This window comes from Lactuca virosa, chromosome 2 (genome assembly GCF_052849685.1).
Source record: "Lactuca virosa cultivar CGN04683 chromosome 2, Lactuca_virosa_CGN04683_v6, whole genome shotgun sequence".
NCBI classification, from domain to species: domain Eukaryota; kingdom Viridiplantae; phylum Streptophyta; class Magnoliopsida; order Asterales; family Asteraceae; genus Lactuca; species Lactuca virosa.
In genome coordinates this window covers 239,444,190-239,449,855 of record NC_136427.1, presented here as the reverse complement: position 1 = coordinate 239,449,855, position 5,666 = coordinate 239,444,190, and the positions used below count along the sequence as shown (strand labels likewise).

Here is a 5,666-nt window from a genome sequence, read left to right as displayed (position 1 = left end):
TCTCCTCCGAAAGAAAACATTTACCATATAAACAATCTTCGTAGCCTATGTTGACTTCTCCAACGTCTTTTAGCGCCGACTTTGTCGGACATAAGTTCTTCCCCACAGCCGATGCCTGCATATCCAGTCTTCACCATGGGCGGAGACAGTACCGGGGTTGCCGGATGTCTCAACCCCCCTAATCTCATCTCCTTTAATGTAAAATAAACTTAGTTCGACCCACCTAAGCCTAATTATAAGCCGATTTCCTCCAAAACTGATGAGTCGTATAAATGATAAAGGCATTGAAAGTTTAAAACCCCACACTTTCAATTTCTTTTAATTATGGTACCATTTAAACTGTTAAAAGTCGGTGGCGGTGGCCATTTAATGGCAACTTCAATTTTTATCTTTTTGGTTTATACAAGATTCCTAAGTTTATTTATCAATAACATAGAAGAAGATAGTTTTAACTTTTTGTAATCTATAAATTAATAATAATTTTATTAGGAGTAATTTGGTCTTGTACAATTAAATGATAAATAAGAAGCAACTAAAGAGCCATTAGTTTTTTTTTTCAAACAAAAAGATAACTTTTATTATCCACATAGCATCTTGTTAATGATAATAATAGGAAAGACGATATACGCCTACAACCTAAAAGAAGAGTAATGTTAAAGAACCTATTAATGTAAACCTAAAAATATGATATGTTAAATTTAAGAGGTAAAATTTGATTCTATAGTTTGTGATCGTGGAGAAAGGTTTTCGATCTTATTACGATGTATGCCCCCCTTATTATAAAATCTTGTTCCGCCCTTCGCCGTTACCAATGCGTCCAGTTCTTGGTCTCCTCGACTTCCTCTTCTGCTTTTTATCTTCACCTATGTTTTATGTTTTATGTTTTTGTTTTTCCAGTTTAATCGTCTCCTCCCGATCAAACTGCATGGGATATTAATAATTAGGGTCTAGGTTACGTCACTTTATCTATATTTATATGCGATTTAACTCTCACTATTAATCAAACAAATTATTATCTATCAAATAATTTAGTTAAAAAAAAGTACGAAACAAAACAAAATAGTATTGTTTAACTGTTACTATTTATTAGAGATGTTGAAATGATGTAGTCCCTTTTTCAAGTGAAAATCAGCTACGACTTAAACTTTATCGCGTGATAAACAAATTGATACATTTTAAGTTGTTGTCAACTTGTCATTATCATAATGTTATTTATAATGTCTTAGATATTTTCGTCGACATATGTCAAAACCCGATTGAGTTTATTTGGATTAAGATTACAAAATACTAATTTATTTTTCTTATGTCACATTTAATTTTGACGAACTTCTTTTTATATGTATTAAGTGATTGCAAGGGAAAAAACACCAATGTTTAGCTGTTTATTGACCGATATAGCAGGTAAGGACATCCACAATATATTAATAGAGTTCAATGGATTGCTATATCATTTTTTTTTATATTTCATATAACTCTATCTATTTTTTTTACAATGCATTGAACTCTACAAAGTTCAATAAAAAAATTACAAAAGCTAATTTATAGTATATATTTAAGAATTAAAAACTTTCTTCTTCCCATTGAGGAATTCAATGATCATTAAACTCTAAATCTGTTGAATGTCAATGTAGCATCTCAATATGATAAAGTTTAATTCATTGAATAAAAAATAGACTTGTCAAATTATTTAACTCTCCCATTAAATTCATCATTATGAATGTTTTAAAGGATTTTAAGATCCAGTCTTCATGACATATCATTAAATGACATTTCAACATTTTCTTTACACATATAAAGATCCAAGGCACGATTTCAAAATATCTCAAATTGACTTCACTAGATTTATAAAACTCAATACCAAAACCTCTAATATATTAATTTAGTAAAAAATTCTATGGTGTTCATTCAAGGCTCATTTGAGTCCCTTCAACACGTAAATGAGACCACCACATTAATGGTAGTCTTATTGTCCTTTGTGACAAGAACATCATCACCAATGATCCCCTCCACCATTTTTTGGCTTCCTAAAATTGATCATACCAAATCATGGAGTCTCATAATGGCTAAACACGCTGTCATCCACTTCCATATATGCTAGTCTATCTTCCTCAAGAGTTTTTCTAGAGAGAAACTCAAGGACTCCATATATTAAACGAATATTAATATGGACATATGGTATCAGTTCACCGCACCTCACCTCGTAGGCTCAATACATCTACTCTTATCTCATAAAGCCTCCATATGACGGGGTGTGTTGAAGTCTTAGATTGGCTAGACATGGTCTTTATCCACTTTAATATACTTTAGAGTTTATCTTTTCCAATTAATACGTTTTGTAACGTGATTGTCAACCCCAAAAATTTAAGTTTGTGGTGAATGTTTGTTATGATAAAATGGCCATAAAATGTTGAATCCACATAAAATCTTTGATGGAAATGAGGAAAGGAAAAAATAATGTGAGGAAAAGAAAAAAAAATAAGGTGGTGAGATCCATGCAATTTAAAACATGAGACGATGACAAAAATGATCAAATAGACATATGTAATGTAATATCACAAAGGGAAAATAACATAACAGCCTCAAAGTATACGAGTTTTTAATGATTTTACCCGGTCATCATTTTTTCAACGGAAAAGCCTAAAACTATTAGTTACCTCACTAGTTTGTGTTACCAAACAAATTTGCGATATCCACGAGTTGCAAGAAATTCATACGTACATTAGTCATTAGGTATCAAAGAAAGAAAAAGTAGAATTCATAAGCAGTAGATTTAGAGCTCATAATTCTCGCAAAAAGCGTTTGTGTTGCTTGATTCGCTGGCATTTTCAAAGCTTTAATGGTGATCTTTTTCAATCCAAGTAAAATGAATGAAATTATAATTGATTAACTATACATGACCTATGAAAATATTCTAATGCCATACAAACGTTTATCGAACAATCTAATAAGCCCTATAAACTCACTAATCATAAACAAGATAGATAGTCTTGTAGTTCTCGGGTTCACGGTGAATGGAAAAAGCGAATTGACAAACCCTAACCTTGGTCTCACCATCAATCAAACCAGCCATCATTCTTTTGAAGCTTTCATGAATCCATCAAGAACCACACAGCATCGCCTGAAATTTTGTTGACAATGGCACCTTAATAATCTTCAGAAACAGCAAAATCTAGACGGCTGCAACAAACAATATCCAAAGAAATTAGCCAACAATTTCAACGGAAACCAGAAATGGAAAAAGAGGAAATCGCGTATTGTCGTCTACCGTTGGCTCCATTTCATGTTTAGGCGGCGGCGGTTGAGAGGGAGGAGGACCTTTGTTATTCTTCTGTTGTGCACCGGTGCCGGTTGAGTTGGCTCTCTTCTCATCCCCTGCCTTTGCGAATATCACCGTGTATGAATCTGCAGATGAATTCTTCTCATCCCATTCGCCGAATTTCGGTAATGGCCGGGGTTGCTACATTTGAAAAACAATAAAAACCCCAAATTCAAATTTTGATTTTGAGAAAAGAATGGTAGATTAAACGGAAAGGGGAAATATGTGATTGTAGCCATGGCATAATGGAATGAATTTAAGATTGAAAGAGAGGAACTTACAGACGACGCCATGAGATGGTGATCTAAGTTGATGAGGGAGGAAGAGATGGAGAGAAAGAAGCATGAGGGAGGGAGGAGTTCCCCGTGGCTTCAGGGACAGGCGTTACAGTTACAGGGAACGTTAATCTGCCCATCAAGGCTTGGGTTTGGGTTTGAGTTTGATCAAAATCGAAATTAAACCGTTTATAATCGGTTTTCATTTTTTTAGTCAAAATAGATGGTGAAAGTTGTTAAGCAAAAATAAATATAACTGAATCATTCAACTTTTTTTTTTTAATACTTGGTATGTTAGTTAGTTATATATTTAAACTTTACAAAAAAAAAACCCAATGTAATACAGATTAACTTATTATATTAATGTCAAATAAATAAAACTGTAATATATAATAAAATCAAATATTAAAAGAACTAATAACTATGAATATTAATAGAATTACGATATTCAAAATTCAGATTTTATAAAAACTAAAATTATTGTATGACCAACAAGTAATATACGTAAAAACCACTATATTTTGCTTGTTATTATGATTCTTTTTTTAATACGAAGAAGAAATTCACTTTGGCCAACGTGACACTTTATTTTTGGTTTATCGTGTTTTAAAGTTTATGTAATTTTTTTATTAACCTACATGACATCATATGTAGTATCTGAAATATCATGTAATTTTATGAAATGGCTTCTCACTTATCTTAAATCGACATAGTTTTTCATTAACCTATATGATATCATATGTATTTTCTAAAATAACATCTAGCTTATGAAATGACTTTTCACTTACTTACATGGTATGTATATAACTTGCTAAATTCTCAGCGGAAAAACCATTTCGAAAAGCAAGTTGTTACTTCATATAATACATATGATTTCATGTAGGATAAGGAAGACAATGTGAGTATTAACATTTGGTAAATTTAAAAAATACAAAAATTGTCTATGTGGTTTGCGCTTTTAAGGTCCATTTAAAAAAAAAAAAGTTTAGCCCATATTTATAACAACCTTTAGTTTTAAGCAAATTCGTAACAAAATTTTAGGCCTTGCCCTAAAGTAATAAGAAATTGAAAATGACATATTATATCTCATATAATAAGTGGAAAAAAAAGTAAATTTTAGAAATGGTCCTTATGGTTTGGTTTAATTCTTAGTTTTGGTCCCTAAGTTTAAAATTTGATAGGTTACATCCATTTGGTTTGTATAAAATCACATTATAATTTATCCTTAGATTTATTTATTTATCTTTGTTTTTGTGATTTAAAATTGAGTCCACTTTTCCTTTACGATGTGTAGTTGTTATCAATTCAAGTGGGTTATGTGACAACCTGTTATTTCGAGTCAATGTAAGTCAAACTAATTCAAATGGAGTCTAAACTACAACCATGTGCAAGTAAACTTACAACATAAATTGTTGCAATAAGAAGTTTTAATACCTTGTGTGCATGCTTATTTAACTAGTGTGTGGGTATTTATGTAATGCCTTGTTAAAAATGAACTTATACAAGCTTAGTAACTAACATAAATCACAAAAATACATAGGTTTATTGTAAATTCGGCCAAGGGAATCTAATCCCTTAAGCAAAACCGAATTCACCTCATTTATATAAAGCAAAAACCGAATTCCCTTCTTGGTTTGACTTAAAACCGATTTCCTTTTCTTTCTTGGACTTGAAACTGAATTCACACCATTTGTGGTAGCAAGACCGAATTTCCTTTCCTACCTTTGACTAGAAACCGGAATCACTTCATTTGGAGGCCCATTAAGGCCGAACACACCCTTATATATTGGTATAACCGAATTTACAAATCACTTCTCACATTTCTCACCGAACACTCTTTCATTTATCTCTCAAGTACCAACCGAATTCCTTTCATTTTCTCTCAAGTATCATCCAAGATCTTCATATCCTTTACCAAGAACCCCTTTGAAGATTCACATAAACACCAAGAACACACCAAGAACGCCAAGAACACCTTCGAATATTCTAAGAAATTATTGTAAGTATTTCTTACATAATTTCGTGTTGTCTAACAATTTAATTAATATATTTATTAATTTAGCTTCAATATCGTG

General features: G+C 31.7%; 1 long non-coding RNA gene across 1 annotated transcript; it reads right to left on the bottom strand.

Annotated features, from left to right (window-relative positions):
• Positions 1-2,898: 2,898 nt before the first annotated feature.
• Positions 2,899-3,735, bottom strand: LOC145156888 (uncharacterized). Its single transcript, XR_013736960.1, has 3 exons — positions 3,598-3,735; positions 3,266-3,457; positions 2,899-3,177 (listed from the first exon to the last, which is right to left on the bottom strand). It is a non-coding gene; the product is annotated as an uncharacterized LOC145156888 (long non-coding RNA).
• Positions 3,736-5,666: the final 1,931 nt, after the last annotated feature.